General features: G+C 38.2%; 1 long non-coding RNA gene across 4 annotated transcripts in view; it reads left to right on the top strand.

Moving 5' to 3' along the window:
* The first annotated feature begins 14074 nt into the window (after window positions 1-14074).
* LOC114682934 overlaps window positions 14075-24186 on the top strand; it is a 108951-nt gene continuing 98839 nt past the window's right edge. For 2 of the 4 annotated variants that reach the window (XR_003733106.1, XR_003733103.1), the window contains exons 1-3: window positions 16563-18089; window positions 20021-20364; window positions 23558-23661. This is a non-coding gene — a long non-coding RNA (uncharacterized LOC114682934). Of the gene's footprint in view, window positions 14184-16562; window positions 18090-20020; window positions 20365-23557; window positions 23662-24186 lie in introns of those variants that run through there. The other 2 variants (XR_003733104.1, XR_003733105.1) reach the window with 2 other exon arrangements.

Below are 24186 nucleotides of genomic sequence, written 5' to 3'. Positions count from 1 at the left end.
CATTCTTGCTCCTGTAAGCAATGACAATAAACTCATATGATTTGCCAAGTTAGATGTAGGTAGAATCCTTTCTTTGACCTGTCATTGGTGCCCCATCTGGGGTAAATATACTTTTCATATCTCTATAGGATTTATAAGATTCTTTTTGGAACTGAGACCAATTCTCAGATACTGTGGATTAATGAGAAGGGGGAAACCCAAGTCAGCCTATGATAAACTTACTATTAATGTTGACTCTTGTCCCTGGGATTATGTCTTAGAGAGACAGGGCTCCATTTCAGACCTTTTAATTCCAAATTTGACATATTTTCCTTTGCTGCCTTTCAGGGACTTTTCATTGTCTGGGCTTATTCATCCTGGCCATCAAGAGCTTGAATTGTTAAGAACAACTAAAGATGCCTTTGTAGCATACTTTAGTTAAATGACTCCCAGGGCTGAGGGCATGGTTCTAGGTGTCAAGTATCTGCTGCATAGCTAAGAACCTGAGTTCAGATCCCTAGCACCCACATAAAAGCTGGGCATGGCAGGATCCAGTAAGGTAGATTCCTGGAGTTTAATGGCCAGACAGCTTGGCCAATCTATAAGCTCCAGGTTTAATGAGAAACTGTCTCCAAAATTAATGTGGAAAGTAACTGTGGGAGACATGTGATATAGATCTTTGGTATCTACACTATGTGCACGCATGACACCTTCACATACCCACATAAACATATATCACTCTCACACCCACAGAAATGAATAAAATGAATAAAACAAGTATTTCTGTGACATAGTTATAGTGGCATACTCTGATAATCCCAGTATATGGTAGGCTTTATGAATTTGAGGCTAGCCTAGGCTACATAGAGAGTTCTAGCCAATCTGAATTTCTTTCTTTCTTTTTTTTTTTTTTTTTGTCTGTTTAGCCATTGTTGTTTTCAATTGTTGGTTGATGGAAATGTAACATTGAAGGGAAAGTAGTTGGAGGATTTCAGATATACAATTCAATGGCCCCTTTCTATGTGACAACATTAGCCAACTTTTTTTTTTTAAATAAAGATTTATTTATTTATGTTGTACACAGAAAAGGGCACCAGATCTCATTACAGATGGTTGTGAGCCACCATGTGGTTGCTGGGAATTGAACTCAGGACCTCTGGAAGAACAGCCAGTGCTCTTAACCGCTGAGCTATCTCTCCACTAGCCAACTTTTTAAAGCCATGTTTCCCAGGCCAAAGCCAACCCTACTCTAAGCCAATGCCCAGAAAATTCCCTTGTGGTGATCCTTGTTATTTTAGAGGGAACTGGTATTTCCAAGCATCTCCATATGATCCAACTAAAATCCCCACATCACACAGGGAAGAATCTTTTGAAGGCCAGAACTTGGGATTTGCCAATGATGTTGGGGTTGTATGACATTGCTGCATCTGCAGCCTGAGGTCACATGGGTAGGCCTATTCTTCACCACACTGAAGAATTAGATTCCTTTGCCTCACAAGGAAGAGAGTCTTTTGCCAGTATTTGCTCCAACGGCACTCTGTTCTGATAAACTCAGACCAGCACTGAATTAGCCAGCACCATTAGCTGCTGCGGAGCTGGGAAAATTTATTCCTGTAGACTGCTTTTCCAGGCTGGTTATTTAATTCCTTCTGTTAAAGATCAGACTAAAGTTTCCATTTTTTAATGAGTTGCACTCTTTCCTTCCTAATATGGGCTCCTGTCAGAGACTTGGGAACAGTTTTCTTTTTTCCCCTCTGAAAATTTAATGAGCCTTGCAATTCATTTCAGCTTAATAATTTTGGACATGCTAATGCTGGTCTCTCTTAGAGGAACCCAAGTGATGCTGAGTTGTAGCGTCTCTAGAGGTGGATGTTTAAGAGGAGGGTTTAAAGATATGGGACTTGAGGTAGCCTGCCTTCCTTTAAGGGCTTCCTAAAGCTTTTGTTTAAAGGCTAAAGAATAAGACCTCAAAAGGCCATTTCTGTGGGCCCTCTCTGGATATATTCCTATGGCAGAGTTAGGAGCAAGATGGTGATGGATAGGTCATTTCATTAATACTCGATGCAGTGACCTCTCTGGGCTATGGGACACTATAGACCAGAGGCAATAGCTGGGCTAATGATCAATCAGAGAAGGTTGGCTTTATTCAATATATATTTCTATTGGCATATATTCATTATATGAATTGGTAGATTTCATAAAGGCAATCTCATGCAAGTATACCATGTACTTTGTCCATATTGAGACCCCACCCTCCCCTTACTGGCGCTTTCTCCTGTTATTTCCATTCCTTCCTCCAGACAGCTTCATTTCTACTTTCACATTCTATAGTACATACATGGTTCTCCATACCTATATATAAACTTGGATCCACAAATGAAATAAACTGTGGTATTTGTCTTTTGGAGTTTGGCTAATTTGCTTAATAGAATGTTCTCCAGTTGCATCCATCTTCCTATCAGAGTCAAAATAATACAAGCGTGACGTCACTGAATCCAGGGAGAACCCTGTTGGTAAGCTATCATTCGGTTACTATGGATGAAAAGTTGGTGCTGCAAAGTTTAAGGAAACGCAACATCATCTACAAAGACCAGAGGATAAATGTAACTGAGACTAGGACACTCTGATCCACAGCATGACATTCATTTACAAGCTTCACAAAGACTCTGGCATCTTCCAGTTTGCCCTCTTGGTTTCTCCTAGGTGACACTTCCATTTTCCAGCAGATTAGGTTTCAGCTCAAATTAGAGAATACAGAACTCATCATCAGGCCAGCTATTGCTGTACTAACTGTTGTGACCACTGCCAGTCTTAACTTTTGAGCTGGAATGACAACCCAGAGTGGTCCATTCTCATTTGAATTCTTCAGAATGTCAACGATGTGTCCTCTGGACCATTTCTTAGAACTTAGTTTCTAAACTTCTCCATTACATCAATCAGAAATCTAAGTGTTAAATCGGGATTATGTTAATATTTAAATAAGATAAAAATAGAAATGAATAACTGAAAGCATATCATATACCCAACATTAAACTTGCTTTTTTATTTGCTTGTGCGGCTTTTATCAGACTCGGAGCAGAGGCAGGCAATTCTGTGAGTTCGAGGTCACCTGGGCTACCAAGTGAGTCCCAGGAAAGGCGCAAAGCTACACAGAGAAACTCTGTCCCGAAAAACCAAAAAAAAAAAAGCTCGCCTCGAACTCATGGAGATCTGCCTGCTTCTGCCTCCCCTATGCTAGGATTAAAGGCATGCGCCACCACACCAGACTATGACTTCTTTCTTTCTTTCTTTCTTTCTTTCTTTCTTTCTTTCTTTCTTTCTTTCTTTCTTTCTTTCTTTCTTTCTTTCTTTCTTTCGTTCTTTCGTTCTTTCTTTCTTTCTTTTTTTAAAGATTTATTTATTTATTATGTATACAGTGTTCTGTCTGCATATACACCTGCAGGTCAGAAGAGGGCAGCAGATCTCATTATGGATGGTTGTAAACCACCATGTGGTTGCTGGGAATTGAACTCAGGACCTCTGGAAGAGCAGCCAGTGCTCTTAACCTCTGAGCCATCTCTCCAGCCCCAGACTATGCTTTCTTATGTCATGTTCTAATTCTATGCCTCACAAAAGTCAGATGCAGAGCAATTATCCTTATCTTTATTTGTATTGAGGGAGAGCTAGGTGACACTTTACTAAAAGGTCATCCTTCAGAGTTGGTCTGACCTCCAAGCCTGACATTATATCTAACTGCTAGGTTAAGGAAAAACCCTGACATTGTATCTAGCTGCTAGGAAAAGCCATTGCATAGGGCACATAGTGCACACTAGTCTAGAGTTGTGAGGAAGATGTTTCTGATCTGGCTCTCTTCTAGAGCATACCCATCCCAGCAGTACCTTTCTTCTTGGTTAAATTACAACTTGGAGTCCACACCAAAGCCTTCATTATTGAAAGAAGGAGAGTATCCTAATTAGCTTTACCTGTCACCTTGACACAGTTGTAGATTTATCTGATGGAGTCTCAATGGAGGGATTGCAAAATTAGATTGGCCTGTGTCCACCCCGTGAGTGATTATCTTGATTGGTGATTGATATGGGAGTGCCCAGCCCACCGTGAGTGGTACCATTTCTAGGTCTTGGATGATATAAGAAAGCCATCTGAGCATGAGCCAGTGAGTTAGCTGGAGTGATCTGATAAGCAGTGTTCATGCATCCAGGTTCCTGCCCTGAATTTCCTCAACAATGGATTGTGACCTAAAAGTGTAAGTCAAGTTAACCCTTTCCTCCCCTGAGTTGCTTTTGGTCAGAACGTTTGATCATGGTGACAGGAAGGAAGCTATTCCGGGGCAGGGGGTGGGTGGAGAGGAGAGGAAAGAACCAGAAAACTAAATAATATCTCAGGCTTCTTTATGTATTTTAATTTTAATAACATGGTAATAGAAATGTTTATCAGATAAAAATATTGAAGGCAGAGTGATTGATTTCTTTCACTTTATGCAAAGCAAGACTGAGATTCAGACAGTACTCATTTTTAGTATGGTGGGTCCTGGAAGCCAGGGCAGGGTTATCTTTTCATTACTTGGAATGTGAGCATCTCATAACACTATTCTTTTAGTTTTTGTTATTTTTTTCAGCTTGTGTATTCAGTGGTAAAAATGCAGACTACATTGGGAATTAAGGACTGTAGGGGTAGGGAGATGTTTGGCATACTACTGCTGTCTATAGATTTAGAACACAGAAAAAATACTGAAGGTATAAAACATATAGCTGAATCTGAACTCATGAATCTTTGTTTTTGAGACCCCTTTATTGCAACAAATTATGCTGTTTCACATAATGCCACCTAATCAAATGTTGCATCTACTCCAACTAACTTTGAATGGCATTGTGATAACTTTTATAATGTTAGTAAGATGTTGGCTGTAATTTACTGATCAGTTAAACTTTGTGATTTCCAGGATCTCTAATAGCTGTCATCAATTCTTTTGTGCAAGTCACCCAGAGAATGTACTCTTGTTTGTTTGGATCGTCTCCTTTCCATGTGTTTAACTATGCCTTCTTAACTTTAAGAACAGATGTTAAAATTTACAATCCAATTGTTACTCCAGGGAGAAACCTGACAGCTCTGTTGTGTGGTATTCTCTTCTGCAGTTTTATTTCAAAGTCTATGGGAATTGTTCAGAATAGAGGAAAGAAAGGGGTAGGCCCAGGGCTTTTGTTAGGGTCACTCTTCCAGTGCTGGTGTGACTAAGAAATGAGTGTTGTGTGTTCCAAAAATTTCCCCATTTGCTAATGAGTATGTTATTATACCTTATGAGATTATAAATGAAAATTATTTAAAGTGCATGTATGAATATCTAGAATTCATTTAAAAGTTACTTCCTTCCGGGTGTTGCAGAGAGGATTCAGTTAATGAAGGGCTCTCCTTGTAAGCATGAGGATCTGAGTTCCATGCCCCAAATCCACATTAACAACTAAACGAAACGAACAATCAAAAAATAGAGTTGGTGGTAGATGGCTCGCAACCCCAAAGCTGGGTGGGGAGGCAGAAACAGGCAGAGACAGGCAGATCCCGTAGCTTGCTGGACAGTCAGCCAGCCTAACCTATTGGGCAGCATCCAGGCCAGTGAGCGACCACTTCTCAAAGAAGGTAGATGGCATCCAAAGGAAGGACAGCTGAGGTTATCTGCTTCTATACTTATCTGCCTATATTTATGTATGCACACTTAAAAAGTTACTTCAGTTGCTCTTTCACTTTTGGAAAAAAAAAAAGAAGAAAAGAAAAAGAATCACATTGTTAGCTTCCCTAGTGAAAATTATCTTCAGAAGACACAATATGCTATGAGGTACATACTAACAGCAGGAAATCTATGAAGCCATTTCTATTAAAAAATATGCCATCTGGCAAGAAACAGTTTGTGGGAATATGTATCATTGTGACTGTGTTATCTGAGGTTAATAATAATGGTAACTGCATTGTCTAAGTTGTTTTCTAATAGGAAATGGAGCATCATTTGGGAAGAGACATTATTGATAGCTTCAGGTTAAGATTTGTGTATTTGAAACTAAGAGGGACTAAACCAAGCCTGTGGAGTTTTCCCCATGTGCTAGAGAATATGCAGGAAATGCAGTGAGTTGGGGTGTGTGTGTGGAGCTTGCATGTTGATATGACTCAAAAATCTGCTCCTTATGTTTGCTATACACAGAGCTGTGATGAGTTCTATCCAAGTTCTGTAGTGCTCTGTGTCTCACTATCCAGGTCATCTCCCATCTATTTTGAACTCACACACATCTAAGTTTCACATGTTGTCTTCTGAGCCTGAGCAGTCCCAACTCTCTGGCTCCAGTTTCTCAGTCTTACACTCAACCCAATGCCATAAGTAATGATTCTTCAGCCTTTTGAGGTGACAAAAATCTTATATTACACCCAGCTTGAATGTACAACAAATTTTTGTTTCTGCACTTACCATAGCTGTCATTGTGTTTTGGGGGCATGACTATGAGTAACTGCTTCATGATTATCTACTGCTATGATAAAACACAATGACGAAGGTAACTTATACAAGACAACATTTAATGGGGGCTTATAGTTTCAGGGTGAGTTCATGATTATCATGATGGGAAGAATGGCAGCTCTCAGCAGTAGCTGGGAGCTCACATCTTATTCACAGGTTGGAGGTAGAGGGATAGAGATAACTGGGAATGGTGAAGGCCACACCTCTTAATTCTACCCAAACAGTCCACCAATTGGGCACCGAGTAGTCAAACATATGAGCCTGTGGGTTCCATTTTCACTCAAACCACCACAATGAGAAATACCTAGCCTGAATTCCTTGATTACCTACCCCATGTTTGTTATTAGGGGAGACCCATTCAGCTCTTCTGGGTGAATTAATGACTTGGATTTGGAATGGTGATAACTGGTCTTGGACCATCATCCTTTGTTTATTGCTGGCTTCCATAAACTGGCAGTGACTTTGCTAGTGTGTGTCATTGTTTTCTGGCTGGATTCAAGCACAAATGGTGACTGTAGAATAGAGATTGTATTTGCCTGAATGTGTCCTGAACTGTGTTGGGGATCAAAGATAGCATGACTGATTCTTTAGCCAATAGCATCAGAGTGCCTTCAAAGATATTTCTACCTTGCAAAGGTTAGAAAGGAGCATTGACAAGAGTCAAAGCCTGGATGTAGGAAACAGTGTACAAGTTGTTCTGAATTTAGCTATCTATCTACAACATCACATATGGTTCTAATTTAGCACCAACCCTATGCCCAAAGAGAATTATAATGATCAGAATTACAAATTGTGGGAAGTAGAAAAGGCCTTGGAAAATAGCTTGGTGTTTTTTTTTTTTTTTAACCTATAGTCTTTGGGTTTGGCCCCTGCTTCTTAGAAAAATGATTGCCACTTCCTAGGAATAGATGACTGAGGAGCAGGTGACCCAAGCTAACCTCCCAACCTTTCAGGACCTCAGGATTTTCTTTCCTATTTGTAAAGTAAGGCTATCCTGGATAATGTTTAAATTTCCTTTGGATCCTGAATTATTCATATTCACAAGTAATCCTTTATAATTCCCAGCCTATGTGATTTCCTGGACATCATTTCTAAGTCCAAACCTTCCAATACATAGTTTGATATGGAAAAATCAGCATTAATAATGGGTGGTACTGATAGATATCTTATTACATGTTAGTCAAAGTTCTGAATTAGAGACAGCAAGAAATTTAATCCCAAAGACTTTAGGTGTGGCATTGTTATTAATTTCTTTTCACATATGGGAAGTCTGACACTTAGAAAATGTGCCCCAAATCTCCTAGAAACTAAGTGAGCTGGTCAGGATTTGAACCTAGACATCCTGTCAGAGTTCATGCTAACTTGGTTTAGAGACAATTTTCTACACCAGGTGAACTTGGGTTTTTTGTTTATTTGTTAATAAGTTGTTTCTTTTCCAAAAGAGATTTGAAATGCCTCACTAATAAAATCACTATATCATTTACAAAATGTATGAAGTATAAAAGTAATAAAGGGGGGTATATAACTGGATAACGTCAATATGGAAATTCTCATGACTATTTTACTAAAGATGCACTTAATTTTATTTTACTAAATTAATTATTTTACTAAAGATGCACTTAAGATGTTCTGAGTGCTCCGATAGTGAATGGAGATATTGGAGGGAAGGAGGATGAAAAAGGTGGGGGAGATTAAACAGAAATATAGAATGATAGAAAGGAATAAGTAAGTAAGTAAGTAAATAAAAGGAGGAAGGAAAGGAGGAGATATGAGAAAGAGGGAGGGAGAAAATGAGGGAAGGAGTTGGAAGAGAAAAAGAAGGAAGAAGGGGAAAGAATCAAACCACCTAGAAACCTCATCCATCTGATACAAAATTAAGAAAATAAAACATTTTGTGTGCTCTGCAGAAATTATTCTCTAAGATAGAAGAATGACTTTTGCTGTACTAAGAAGTTAAAAGAAATAAGACAAAAATGATTAGTCACAATAGGTATTCCTCTAAACTTTAAGACACAGAACTCAATTTTATTCTTACTATTAAAATATTATTTCAGTAATTTCACAAGATCACATGGTCTTCTACAGCATCTTCTCTTTCTATTCTTCTTTGTAATCACAAGTATTCAGCCATATTGGGGAACATGACCACATACTAGGGAACGTGGCCAGTTATGATCTCAGCCTTCTTTTGTCCTTGGCAAGACAGTTGACTCTCTGAAGCTATCTGTAGTGCATTTTCAATTTTTGGGACATGCCTGACATTCATAATGCAAGTATCTTATCTGCAAATTTTCAGAAGTGCCCATGTGCCCTCACAAACTCCTCTGAAGTCAGAGCATCACTTCTGATTATGTCACTTCATGCTACCCCCGTCCTTATCCTTAAGAATAAACTACAAGTTATTTGAATCTGCAGCCTAACATGGTCACGGCCATAGTCATGGTCATGGTCAAGGTCACTCTCTCTGGTGTGAAATCTCCTGGAGTTCAGTATCACACAACCTTTCCAATCCACATGCAGGATGCATATGCTCCCCAAGGGCAACTGTCCTCATGCTCATCCCTACAGTTAAACATTCCTTTCTATATTAACCAAGAGTATAAAGATCCCTTCTTCTATCCAACTCAGTGACTGGTAATGTCATAAACAAAATTTTACTATTTCCTCATGGGACCTGATAGATTAACTAAATAATCTCATAATTAAATGTATAGCATGTTTTGGTAAGTTCAAAGATGATCAATGCTGATTGTGAAGTTGATTGGATTAAGACACACTTAGGACATTAGTAAAGCATGCTTCTGTGCATGGTTGTCAAGGTGTTTGCAGAGATAGCTGTCATGTGGAACAGTAACTGAAAAAGACCCACCCTGAATGCAGATGACATCCAAGGGCCTGGGGCCTGATTGGAGTAACACTGGAATGAGAAGGCTAGCTATACATGTGAACGCTACTGTAGCCACAACTGACTGTGAATCTGAGATTCTAGGAAAGTTTATCCTGTGTGTGTGTGACTTGTCCACATTTCTTTTTTGTATAAGTATACCAGTCATGTTGAATGAGAGGCCAATCCTATTCCAGGATTGTTTACCACTCTAGCTGATGGTGTGAACTTGGGAGACTAGAGCCTAAAATGAGGCAGACTAAAGTCTTATGCAATAGCCAACTTTATTCAGAGCATCAGACAGTTTATACTATGAGGGTTAAGAGTCATGTAAGTAAAGTGTCCAATCACAAGGATAAGCTGCATGCAGGAGGCAACTCTGATGTGGTGGGGAAGTTGCATGTGGCAAACCATATTTTTCCATAAAGGCATATAAACAAATAACAATAGCTAATTATAATTCATAGTCTGAAGTAAACTCGCTCCTATCCAGTACACCTTGTCTGGTTTTCTTGGTGTTTTCTCACAAGCATTCAGAATCCCCCTTGTGTGACCCATTCTTGGACCAGTTCTGACATGTAAGACTCCACATACTAAATAAAAAGTCTGCAAGGATGGAGTCTTGGGAGATATTTAAGTTTTGGAGCTTGTGAGGATAGAGCCCTTCTTGTGGGATTAGCATCATAAACAGACAGTGGAGATCTTGGTTCTCTTTTCTTTCTGTCAGATGAGGCTACAAGAAGAAAGCTCTTTGAAGCCAGAAAGAGATCCCACACTAGGAATCAAGTTGGCTGGTAACTTTCTTGGGACTTCCTAGTTCCCAGAACCATGAATTTTTTGAGTGCTATAAAATTTACTTAGTTCAGAATATTTAGTTGAGGCATTTGAGCTAACTAGAGCAGTGTTTGGTACCAGAAGATCTTCTGGTGGAACCAAAAGGTCACAGAGCATTATTCTCAAGTTAAGATCTAATGGAGTTTGTCTTTAGCATTTAGGTTTGCTTGACATCCATTACCTGTTCGTGTCTTCTGATTGTTCCAGTCTGGAATATGATTATCTAGTCTGTGCCTGTCATAGCAACTTATTTATTTTGGAAATCTGCTATAGAAGATTTACAATGGAAGGAAAGTTGCTCTGAATGAATTATGTCTTGAGTGACATGAGAGGATGGCTTCAATGACAGAAATGCATTTTGTCACAGTGTCACAAGTTTGAAGGTTGGAGGTCTTGAATGAAGGTGTCTGCATGGTCAGGTTCAAATGAGGGCTTTATCTCTTATTTTGTATATCATTGCCTTCTTACTGTGCATGTTGAAGAGAAGGTCAATAAAGGGAAGGAGTAAATTATGTGAGGGGGAAAGAAGAGGGATGAGTATAAATGAAGATAAGGAAAAGCTTCCTAATGTCTCTGCCTGTAAGATACAAATTCCATTATGAGTTTCTCCTCCTTAGAATCTCTCCTAAGGTAAATTGCCTCCAAAAGGCCCATATCCAAATGCTATGTGGCTTAGACCTTCAGTGTATGGATCCAGAAAAGGCACAAACACTCCATCCATGATGTTCAGTTTCCTCCTTTTGTAATGTGTTTGTGTATACATATATATGCCTGCTTATTTTTAACACTGTAAGTAATATTATGTGTTTCTGTAACTTGTAAGGTATAACTTGAAGAATCCTAGTATTTCTTGAAAATATTATAGGAAATCTACAAGGTAAAAATTGCTAAAACATCTGTATTTAACTGTTTGACATTTGTACTGAAAATAAAAAAAGCAATGCTGGGTGAAACTACTGGCATTGTAGTCTGAATGAGAGCAATACACTGTAGTCTTCACTGTCATAGATTCACAAAGATCTCTCCTTGTTAGTGAGAATATTCATAATAAAGAAGAAATCATGGCTAGTTAGTATTAACTTTTGTGTGTTCTTTGAGTATATATCCTTTTAATACCCTATCAAAGAAATAAGAAGAAAATGTGAAGCACTTTTGATGAATATACAGATGTGAACTTCATATTTATAAAGTATCTTTGCATGGGAAAATAGTTGACAGAAGAAAGGGGTTATTGAGGTTTCAACATCTGAGAAATGGTTTCTTAGAAATGAATTTTGAGCCTGCCATATCAAGAAAGATATTTCATGATATTTGTTGTCAAAGATAATATTGAAATAATTAATACAAATGATAATTTTGGAAAAATTTATTCACTATTGTGAGCATAACACCATTCCAATACCTATTGTCATGTCTGATGAGTTAAGTGTTATGTAAATAATATGATTTCTCAGTATCACACAACACAATATGTTAGTATTTGAAAGATCTTCATCAGTCAGTGAACCAGATGACCGATGCAAGATGCTACAGAGTCACACATGGAGAAGAATCAGGCACAGTATGTTAGGCTGATGGATTTTAGTGCACCAGAGGTACAAAGTTCATTTCTGTGTTTTCATATTCCACACTACAACCAACCTGAAGGAAACAACAGTTTTTCTTGCAGTTTTATAAGATTAAGAAGAATATGGATAATTTTTTGGAAAGATCTATAGTGCTCCTTTGGTATTTGACAGAGATTGGTTCTAAGACTCACAGTCCATATCACTGTTATCCTAGTGTTAAATATAAAGTGGTTGTAGTATTTACACATGACCACAGGTATTTCCCTGTATCATATAATACTTATCTCCAGATTACTTGTAATACCCAACATAATGACGTTTAGGAAGAAATGACCATTCGTGTCATACAAACACAACTACTTTGTTCTCCAAACCTTTCGTCCATTTGAAACCTACAAACTGAGGGCTGATGACACCAAAGTCCCTTCATATACTTCAGGCAAAACAACGTGTCTCAGCTGATTAAATGCAGGAACACATCATAAGTCCAACATTTTTTTCATGTCACATGAGCATAAAAAGATTTAGAAGACATATAACAGAGCCATTCTTATCACTGCATTTTTTGTTTGCAAAACAGTAAAATATAAAATATTCCCATTTTACTGTTTATCTTAGTCAGGATTTCTATTGTTGTGAAGAGACACTATGACCATTGTAACTCTTATAAAGGAAAACATTTAATTGGGGGCTGACTTACAGTGTCAGAGGTTTAGTCCATCATCATCATGGCACGGAGCATGGTGGCATGCAGACAGACAGGGTGCTGGGGAGGCAGCTGAGTGTTCTACATCAGAATCAGCAGACAGCAGGAAGAAAGTGAAACAGAGGGCCTGGCTTGAGCATTTGAAACCTCAAGCTGTGTGCCCCCTGCACCACTACCACCTCCCTGCCTCAGTGGCACATTTCTTCCAACAAGACCTCACCTCCTAATAGTGCCATTCTCTTTGAGCCTATGAGGGCCATTTTCATTCAAACCACCACACTATTCATTAAATTTAGTAAGATTATTATTGATTTTTAACTGTATTAATAAACTTTTTATAACCTTTTGTGTGATTTGTTTGTTAAATATCAATAGATACAACGCATAGAAGCAAAAGCCTTGGGTCATTCTCAATAATTAGATAATAAAAGAGTTCTGAGCCTAAAAGCCCTTATGTTTTAGAATGACCCATTCTATCTAATTTTACTGGTGACAGATTTTTTGAATTTCACCTTAGTATTGACCGTATTGCTTTTCTGTTGGAGACAATTTCAGGAAGAAAATGAACCATTAATCCACACATAAGATATCTATTATAACATTGACAAAATCTGTGTGCCTTTTTTTTGTACTAAGGGTTGAACCTTGCATCTTACAATTGCTAAGCAACATTCTACCATTAAGGCTTTCTCCTCAGCCAATATGTCATTTTCATGTTAGAATTATCTGCTTTCAAGTTGCCAAAAGAAAACAGAATAGTGTTTGACATTTTTTCCTTTATTGTTAAATTACGTTTGTGGCTTGATGCTGTGCTCTCAATAACATGAGGGTTCTGGAAGACCTCAATTGTTTTTAGCTTAACTCACTGTGCCCCAGTATGGTCATACATATGCTGTGGAAACAGAAAGGCATAGCAAACATTTCCTTCAAAGAATTTGCTTTGAGGAAGTTTTCCTGCTCCTCAATTCCAATATCACCAAATGTGAGTCCCATATTATATGTCTCCTTTTCTTTCCCAGGAATCAAACCTTTCACCTGACCTCAGCCGCCACATCTCAATGACACACACACACACACACACACACACACACACACACACACACACACACCACAAGATATGTATGAAGGAGAAGAAATGTCTTGGAAACATTTAAAAGTGAAAGGAAAAAATGGATGAGTTTTCAAGGCTACTTAAGCAGAATACTTTCCCTTGAGTCTATATGACTCAGCTTTGCTCTGCTGCCTCAGCCTGAGCAAACATGGTTTTAATTTTGAATACTACCTGTTTTAAAATGATTTTCCATAAAAAATAAAGGTAATGGATTCCACATTCAGATTCAGTACATCCTCAAGAAACACAAGATATAGAGCCCAGGAAGGTAATGAAATGTGAGGAAAACTTCAAAGCAACACCCCCCCCCTGTCCTCTCTCCCCCCACAAGGAAACACTCCATTTCACATCTTGGCTGTTTATCTAACCATGAGAGAGATCAATCAGGAAACAGGTGTGAACTAGAGAGTCAGCGGAATTGAGCGCTGTCCACTGTTGGGTTTCAGGTGGATTTCCTTTTCCCTTTCAAGAAATTTAGAGCTGGAGCACTGTGATTTTAGATTCTTCTGGACTGCATTGAGAGTGCGTGCTGAGCTGTCTTTCTATCCTGCCATGGAATCACTGCCTCCCTCATGTGACATCAACACTTTGGAGAGAGCTTTCAGGTGTGAGGAGGGGGGTAGTTCCAGCTGTGGACTTCTATGATCATCTTTGTTCACAATACTTGATTCTAATGACTGGTAGAAATGAAGATGGAGTTTTCCACTAAGATGAATCTGGATTTGGTTTATTAAACTTGAACAGATAAATGCACACAGATTGAAGATGATCAAGTCTGTGGCTGAAGGTGTTCAAACAATAGTGACGACATTGATGAGAGATGGACAAAAAATAGTTTTTGGCTACAGAAAATCAATTTAGAGGCTGGAAGGAACCTTCTAGGTTATTGCTCTCTAAGGACCCATCCAGAGCTAGAACATTTGTTTTCCCTGCTTCAAAGGCACACTCTTTCTCTGATGGGGTGCTAGGCAAAGCTGAGTTATTTTATTATTTTGAAAAGTCTTTTAAAAATGAGTTGAATCTGGCCATTTTGGCCAAAATGGTCTTGAACTTAAGGTCCGCTTGACTCAGCCTCCTGCATAGCAAAGAAACTAGAATGGCAAGTGCATGCCCTTGCTACAGGTAGAAGAATGAACCTTTGCATAATCAAAACAGGAAGGTTAGTCTTTTGCTTTTATATTTTCCTCTTTATCTATTTATTTTGTGGTGCTGGGGATTGAACCAAGGGCCTCACGAATGCTAGGTAAGTCCTGTACCATGGAGGTACTTTCCCAGCACAGTCCTTAAATTTAAGATCTGCTAATATTTAGCAGCTTGGCTACTGCATGTGTCACATTCTTGTGATGCCATAAAGGTGCTAGGGCAGGGACAGAAAAGTTCCAAAAGCAGGAGACAGAGAAAGAAAGGGCAGTGATACTAAAAGACATTAGGTGGACACCTTGATAAGGATTTTGATGTCATGAAGTTTGCTTTTGTAATACCCCTACCCCAGAAATGTAATGGTAGTTCCATCAACATCTATGATCCTATAAATCTGGGTGAAAATCCCAATTCTACCACTAATTTAATAGGTGTTGGGTGTGTGAAGCCTTTGTACTATCTTCACACTTTTTCTGCTAATATAAAATTATTTTAGAATTGCAGTTTTCCTTGCTTAAGAAGCAAGAAAACACTTTATATTGCAGTCTGCAGACTCTCTTTCTCTCTCTCCTCTTTCTTAGCTTGTTGATATTTTATTTGCTATTTCAATATTCTTCTTTTTTGAGCTTGGCATCTTTTTGAAGTATCAGAGGACCATAATCACCCTTTATCATGTACCCATGTCCACCTCACCCCTGAATACACACTTAAGCCCTAACTATGGAATGGAGGAAGAACTTTTGTGCAAGGTTGATGGCTACAGGCCTGTCTCAGGCAGGCAGGAAGCTGTATAAGGTGATAGGAAAGAGTCCAAACATGAATGAGAGGAAAGAGACTAAACATGAATGAGAGGAATGAGATAAAACATGAATGAGAGGAAAGATACCAAACATGAATGAGAGGAAAGAGACCAAATGATGAATGAGAGAAAAGTGACTAAACAGGAATAAGAGGAAAGAAACTAAACATGAATGAGAAAAAACAGACCAAATGGTGAATGAAAGGAAAAAAAACTAAACATGAATAAAAGAAATGAGTCCAAGTATGAATGAAAGGAAAGAGATCAAACACACTTTGATCTTTATTTAGTAGATTTCATCTATAAAACTAAAATTCTAAGATGAAATTGTGACAAATTTTAAGATGGTGAATTGAGAACATTAATATCAAAAATAAGATACCTTGCTTTTGAACAAAGAAATTTGGGGGATCACAGTGACTGCTCTTGATATATCTTTGATACCAATGGCTCTTCCATTTTCTTCCCAAGGAGAATTGCACATCATAGCATTTCCTGTAGCTTCAAAGTAGAGGTTCTCCATCTTCTTTCATTATCCAGACTTTTTTTTTTTTTTTTGGCAAGCTAGGGACTTCTATTGACCTGTCTCAGAATACATGGTAGTATGTTTTGTGAATTACATTTAAAATACATCCTTCTACATGATCACATTTTGAGTAGAGATTATTGTGCAACCTAGGTATAGAAATATCAGGAGGCGTGTACTCAGCAGAATTCTTTTCACAGAATACTTCAGCTAGGTGTGATTCTAGTAGCAATGTCTTCAATGTGCTTTTCCTTCTTTTGTATTATAAATCCTATACACAATCTTCTGTTGATCAATATTCAGATTGAGTTTAATGAAAGATCATTCCACAGCATAAGCTAAACAAGAGCCTGTCCATCAGAGATCCCCAAAGAGAAAGCAACTTTGAAGCTTTGGAGTTCTGATTGTCCTAGAGAATATGAGATATGTGAGATCATTCCTGGATGGGTTTCTTGGTATAAATAATACAGTTTTTTTAAAGTATAAATAAAATAAAAATATGAAATAATGGGGAATAATTAGTGCCCCTTTTTTTCTGAATTCCTAGAATAGCATTTTGTTTTTGTTTGTTTTTGGAGACAGGATTTCTTCGTGTAACAACAGCCCCTGACTGTTATGGAACTCTCTCTGTATACCAGGCTGGCCTCAAACTCACGGAGATCCTCTTGCCTCTGGCTCCAAGTGCTGGGATTAAGGCATGAGCTACCACCACCAGGTCAGGAATAGTATTTTAGGATGAAAAGAAAAAAATAGAGAGGCTTACTAGATTTCAGACAGAATTTTACCAAAAAGTTGTCAATATTTTTCTCCAACAATACTGATATGATTATAACCAAGGATGACTAATGGTTGAAGACCATCCTGTTGAAACTGTCCCATGATGAACAAGTATGGGGACTTCTATAGAGACTTCCTTGTTTTGTATTTAATGGTACACTTGAGTTTTTATGGTCATAGTAGAATGGGTTAAGTTATCAAGAGATGGGAATACAGTTTAGCTGCTGGTTGAAGTATTTATATTGCTTTCTAGGAAGTTGGTACCAAAGAAATGGAAGTAAATGCACTGAATAAAAACCAAGAATGCTCTTTTGAAGTATTTTGAAGTATTTGACCGATTATAGAAGCAGCCTCCCAGGAAAGAAGGTAAGAACGCATTTTAAAACTTTTCTTTTACCATCATATCAATTCATTCATCAGGGGATCATGAAATGTGACTGCAAATGTTTCCCAGCTGCTGAATAGAAAGAATGTATGTTGGAGAAAAAAAAAAAACACTTTTGTTTGGTACATACATTTAGCTTTGTACTTATAGTATAAAAGAAAATAAACAAATGGGGTCTGAGAGTATCTCTTCTGCTATCTATTATATTAAATAAAAAGTAAAAATAAAAATACAGTCAAAGTGAAAATGCTATTTAAGAAAAAATTAGCATTGTTTACTGTCAGTTCTGTCTTTGTTTATTTGGGGTTCTAAGCAGATTAATCTGGATCATCTTTTTTAAAATGAATGTTTATTAGTAATAGTTGTATGTGAGGGACACAGGTATATGTACAGGTAAAAGGATAACTCTCTCTTTCTACCTTGACTCATGTGAGCATACATGGGTAGAGCTTTACTCACTGAGCCATCTGGTTGACCCTAGGTAATCTCTAGAGTCTTTCAACTCATTAGTTTATTTTAATATAAATTCAACTTTTCTTTTTGTCTTTATGCCATTCCTCATGTAATACTTTGATGTTATTTACTTATTACTATCTCTGGCACCTCATATTCTCCATTTCTGATAATATTAAGAATACTATCTTTTGCACTTCTAAGAAGGCTTAAGGTGGCAAGTAACCTTTCTGAGTTTAAGCAGGCCATGATATGTTTCTTCCTGTCTATGACATGTTCTCTTGTCTATCTCCAATAAATGTGAATGATCTCACTTCCTGCTTTCACAGCTGAGAAGGAGTCACACAATTCAAAGGAAAATCAGTTTCCAGTTCTCCGTACTGACATCAGTAATTCCCTGCCTCTTTGAGAATTGGCAGTCGAGGTGTAAGGTAATATGTGGAAGAGAGAAAATGCAACCTTGCATGAAGTTAACTTCCTGTACTGCTATGATGTGGCATGATGTTCTCCAACTCTGAAGTGCTTTAAGCCAGCTGTCTCCTTACACACTCAGTATTTCCATTATTTAATAAGATGAGTTGTTTGAAAGATCATTTATAAGGTTGCTAGAAATACCCTGACTTCAAGCCCTGGAGATGCCATATGTTTTAGGCTTTAGATGCTGAACAAAAAAAAAAATTAATATTTATGAAAATGGTTCCAGCCAACATGTTCATACCTGGGTTCCTCTCAACATCTCTAGCCCAAGCATTTTACACTCATTTCTAGTTTCTCTGAGTTAAGGCTGAGTTAGGGCTCAGTGTTTACATTGTAAAGAATTCCTCAAAACAAAGTTCTTTTGTAAGCATAGGAAAAAGAAGGAAGATAGGTAGCTAGAATATGACAAGAAACAGTTTATTTCTATAGTTGGCTTTCAGTAAGTACTAGGTGGGGTGCTAATGGTTTTAAATAACTCAATTATTTATTGATTATGCAAGAATCATTACATAATGAACAAGTTATGCAATACACACATTACTAAGCTAATTGTTATGGCCACCATGGCAATGATTTCACTAAACAATGCTTTAATGATTCAGGAAAATTGTTCTTCAGCAGCAGCTCAACTGCATGAAAAGGATGGAACTTGATCCTAATCTCTTACCCTTCACAAATATCAATTCCAAATGGATCAATGACCTCAATGTAAGACCTGGTACCTTGAAATTGCTAGAGGAAAAAGTAAGGAGTCTATTTCAAGATAGAGGCACAGAGCCTGGAGAGATGTCTCAGTGGTTAGGAGTGCTGGGCTAGACACTCTTCCAGAGGATATGGGTTCAGTTCCCAGTACCTATGGGGAGACTCACAATCCATTTGTAACTCCAGTTCCAGGGGATCTGACAACCTCTTATATCTCTGTAGGATATATGTGGTATACATATGTATATGCAGAAAAAATACTTATGCATATAATTAATTAATTAAAAAGAAATTTTAAAAGACATAAACATAGGTAAAAATTTTTTGAATAGGAGTCTGAATACTCAGGAAGTAAAGTCAATGATTGACAAGTAGGATTTAATAATATATGGCAATAGTAGAGTATGCATTATATGAAGATAGAGGGCAGAAATGCTAGGGATGGAAAGGTATAAGAAGTGATAGGGTAAGGAGAGTGGTGGAAAGCAGGAAATGTTCGCCCAAACTAAAGATGCATGGAAAGTCTTGTGACAATCTACTACTTGTTAAGATAATAAAGACTATAATTTAAAAAGGAGTTTAAATAGTAACCTTCATAGGTGGGCAATGGTGCTTCCACAAGATGTGAGTTATGAGCTATTACACAAAAATACCAGTGTCAAAAATACAACCCTAAGGATTGTTGGTTGTGGAGTCTCCAGAGTTCCACTAAACAATGTAGGCTGTTTCCTCTGCTCTTGGCTGCCCATGAGAACTAGATGGTAAGACACTATTGCAGAAGACACAGCATGCTTTGATTGTAGATGTAGAGAAATCAAGCTAGAGTCAAACTGGAAATTTCTTCTCTGCTGGCCAGCTTTCACAGCACTGGAAGTGTAGTGTGGGTTGCTGGAGGACAAAAGACGTCAAGGTCTTATCCAGAAGTAGACCCTGCATGCTACAGTGCCAGCCTTCCAAGCTTGAGGTACCCATGGGTACAAAAGTAGTATGACTTTTATAAGGATAATCACCATATTTCTGATTGGTTTTGAGGCCCATTCCTCAGGAGGGAATTCACAAATGGTACCATAAATATGCCTATGGCTTAGGAAGTTGTAGGTCCTACAGGGAATCTGTTACTGCTGCTTTGCTGAACAAATATGCTGTCAAAATACCTTCTAAATATTTGTGTTTATTCTCTTAGATTAGTGTTGCTCTCAACCTTGACCAGAGAAACTTTGTTTGAAGTGGGCAGTGGTTTATGCAGAGACTCACAATTGATCAACATGTAAAAATAGGTGACTGCTGAGTGCTCAGCCCTACATGGGACATCTATATACTCCTCTATTATAAAGCTCAGGGGACAACTGTAAGAACCTGAAGTTGAGGATGATTGCTGTGAGATGGTGTCATCTACACATAATCTGGATGTTGCACTCATGAACTCACTAGAGCTGAAGTTATAAGCACAAGAACTGTCCAAAACTGAGCCCACCAGCATTCCAGGATGGAAGGAAAAGGACACACGAAGCCCCACTCCTAGCTGAGGTATTATTGAATGCTGGAGGAGGGGAGTCATTTTTTTTTTCCGGGAGTATAAGCAGACATGAAAATAGGAGGAGGTGTTGAGAAGAAGGGGACTTCCAGAAGGAATGAGAGGGAGATGAGAGAAGGAAATGGAGGTGAATATGGTTAGAAGACATTGTATACATGCCTGAAATTGTTAAAGAATAAATTTAAAAAGTCTTTTTTAAAAACTGTTTGTGGAACTAAGACCTATGGTAGATTAGACATGGTACTTATGAAGTCACAAATCCTCACACTAAAATGTTGGACTCATTACTTCTTGGAAATGTCCTTTATGCTTCAGGAAGAGTGCATTGCATCAGTAACATCTACTCTACAAATATGCCCTGGTTTGTCTCCTGGCTTTGCCACATTCATGGGACCTCATAAATAGGATCAGCTTACCCAACCTTGCCAAGGCACACTTTAAGCATTTCTGCTCAGGGACCATAATAGTCACATAAAGGGATCTATTATGCCCTAGTCAATAGGAATGGATTGAGAATCATCTAGGAGACAGGACTCTGAGTGTGCCTGTGAAGGTGTGTCCAGAAAAGTTGGACAATACCTTCAAACTATGAGTTCTCTAAATTGCTTTCATAATACATCCTGTTGTAGCAATGAGGAAAATAACTAATGCCCACTGTTTAGCACATAGTTACTACATGTCATCTATCACTCTTACTGCTGTATTGTTTATCTGTGGTCTAGCTTGACAACAGGACTTTATATGTCATTGTATCATAGCTACTCATCAGGAAAAAAGGATGCATAACAGACATTTGTCATTTTGTGGCTACCCATAATTTAAACATGTTCTGTGTTTGGCAGGAATCATACGAGTTACACAAGACACATGAACAAAGATATTCTTTCCCCCAACTTTTTGGCAGTTGAAGTGGAAATTGGGAAATTCAAACTGATTAAATGAGTTTGGGTAAATGACGGCAGAAGCCTCTAGAGATTGTTTCCTGGGACTGTGACAGGAAGGGAGCCATAGTGGGCTATGTGTAGATTTGGGAGTTATGCATAGAGCATGGTAGGACAGTAGCCAGTGTGTGTGTGTGTGTGTGTGTGCATTTGAAAACTTGGTTCTCCAAATATTTTACCTATGAAAATCTTACATGGCAATCCTTTCACAATATAAACAAAGCTCAATGGTGTTCAGCTGAAGCATATTTCAAATGCCAATGAAAACAGTTGACAGGTAATCAGTTTTTCTAGGCTAGACCTGACAAGGCTTGGCTTCCAATTATGGTTGAGCTGAGGTTCCACAAACTCTAGATATTCTCTTCCTTGACCTGAAACTGTTTGGAAGCAGGTAATTCTGGTGGTAAATAATGAGGATGCATGAAGGCAAGCCAAGCTGAGCAACTGTCTCATTTTGGCCTGTACACACTTTATGACATCTGCTTGGCCTATGAAAACCACACGGCTAACTCAACTGCCTCTAAAGAAGGAACTGTAAAGACACAGCAAGTGGATACTATAATAACTATGTTCACATTCATCAGAAGAGATGAATAGAAGAGACCAGAACAATGGATTGATCACACATGGGTTTTTCAGTGTCTTTTCTATTAAAGGATTTTTTGGTATTCAAGTCAGTGTTTCTCCTATTTATTCTAACAGAGATCTTCAATTTATGGTTATGAGATTTTTAAGACAGAGAATTATCTTTTCTTCTGGAGTTAGGGGGAATCTTAGATTGCCACCTGGTTCAAAATTAAAGAACTACAATAAAAAATATAGTATTTTCTAGTGTAAAGGATGAGAATATAGCAACTAGAAATATTGAGAGAGGTACAGACAATGGAGGCCTGGAGTACGAAGTTACAGAAGGAACTAAAGACTGTGAGGTCTGTTCATGGCAAATTTTGGATTGGAATCTGTGAAAGTGAAACCTTGCTTTACTGGGACAACTGACGTTGATTAGCTGGGTCTGAAGAATCCACTGTGATTAACAAGAGATCAATATCATGAGGTAAAATCTGGGTTTGCACACTGAAGCTGTGATACAGTGGGAACCAAGTCTGCACCTCAAGCTGGCAGCCAGACTTGATCATGCATAAGGCCTCCAATCCCCACATAGTCCCGGTTTGGTATCATGAAGCTGCATGATTGAAAGGGCCATGTGAACACCTGAGACTTGGTACTGTGAGACCCTGGAAGAGGACACTGGTGAAAGTGCAGCCTTAGTAGCAGTAGAGGTGACAGGATATTGAGGTTCTAGAACCATGTGACACCTACTAATAACAGCAGCAAATATGGAATGAAATAGGCCTGATAGGATGTGTGCTGTGTGTGGTAGAGCCAGAAGTAGAACTGTCTAAGCCCTTTGAAACTCAGAAGATCACAAGTGAGTCCCAGATGTCAAGCATTGAGTTAAACCTCCATTCTTTGGTTTTGCTTAAGTGTGATTGTTTCATGTCCAGATTCTTCCCCTTTGGAGTAAGAAAGTATTTAATGTATTTTTCAATTTACAGGGACCCACAGTTAAGATATTTTGTGTTTTAAAGTAGAACTTTGTGTTTTAAGTCTTTGGAATGTTGTAAAGACTGGGGGTTTTGAAAAGTTGTACTGTATTTTTATATTGTGTTATTAATATGGCATATTGGAAACAAACAAGAAATGATAGGTTATGATTATGATTTAAGGCAATGTATTTCTGTGTCAAATTAGACAAGATATGAAATGTCCTGGTTAATTTGTTATCAACTTGACATACCCAGAAAGAGGGAACCTCAATTAAAGAATTGCCTCAATCAGATTCACCTAGGGCATGCCTGTGGGACATTTTCCTGATTGTCAGCTGATGCAAGGGTACCCAATGCTCTGTGGGTAATAACCTTCCTGGGAAGTTGTGCCTATGCTGTATAGGAAAGGTAGTTGAATAAGAGCCTGGGAGCAAGCCAATAAGCAGTAGCCCTCTATGATTTCTGCTTCATTTCTTACCTCCAGTTGCCTTCTTGAGTATCTTCTCTGATTTCCCTTAGGCTGTGATGTGGAAATATAAACCCTCCTTCCCAAGTAGCTTTTGGTCAGTGTTTTAACATGGCAGCAGACACAAAACTAGAACAAGACCCATAGGTGAAGGAAGACTGCAGAGTGGCTAAAGTGTCTAAAAATTAATCTCCCTCACAAAGAACACAGAGTTCTTCATTTTTATTTTCAGAGACAAAATAAAGACCAGAGCACTATGTGTGGGAATAGATTCCAAGAATGCTAGAACAAATGTGGAAGAATATAAACATTGATCAAAGTAATTTATTTTAAAAGGTAAGAAATGTGAGAGAATCTAGATTCAGTATTCCACAGCAGCAGGGGTGGTTTTCATTGTTTGCTTAGTCTGTTTAATGGTACATGCTAAATGAATTTTGGATGGATATATTCTTTTATATAACAAAGAGAGGGGAAGGGTGAATTTATGGTGTGTAATTAATTCTTCATTCTCCTATAGATTGTATGACTAGACAGAAACATGTTCTTTGTAAGGTCTTAGAAACCTGCTGTGGTGAAACCATTAGTCTAAACAGTATTTCCATGGTGTCTTCTGAATGTTGAGGACTGCTGTTGCCTGAAATAGATGAAGTTTAAGTGGACTTTCTGATTTTGAGGCTATTGAAGTATGTATGGTGTTAGACATCCACAAAGATCCTGTGATCCCAGAAATGTAGTAGAAAGGTAACCATATTTTAGGATCAAGATGGGAAAGCAACCATCCTGACACAGAATGACTGTGACTGTGATTTGTTTATCACAGGGTACCAGGAACAAAAGCAGACAGAAGGTTACTAAAATAGT

The sequence above is a fragment of the Peromyscus leucopus genome, chromosome 13 (assembly GCF_004664715.2).
Source record: "Peromyscus leucopus breed LL Stock chromosome 13, UCI_PerLeu_2.1, whole genome shotgun sequence".
Taxonomy (NCBI): Eukaryota; Metazoa; Chordata; class Mammalia; order Rodentia; family Cricetidae; genus Peromyscus; species Peromyscus leucopus.
This window is presented reverse-complemented; position numbering and strand designations above follow the sequence as displayed.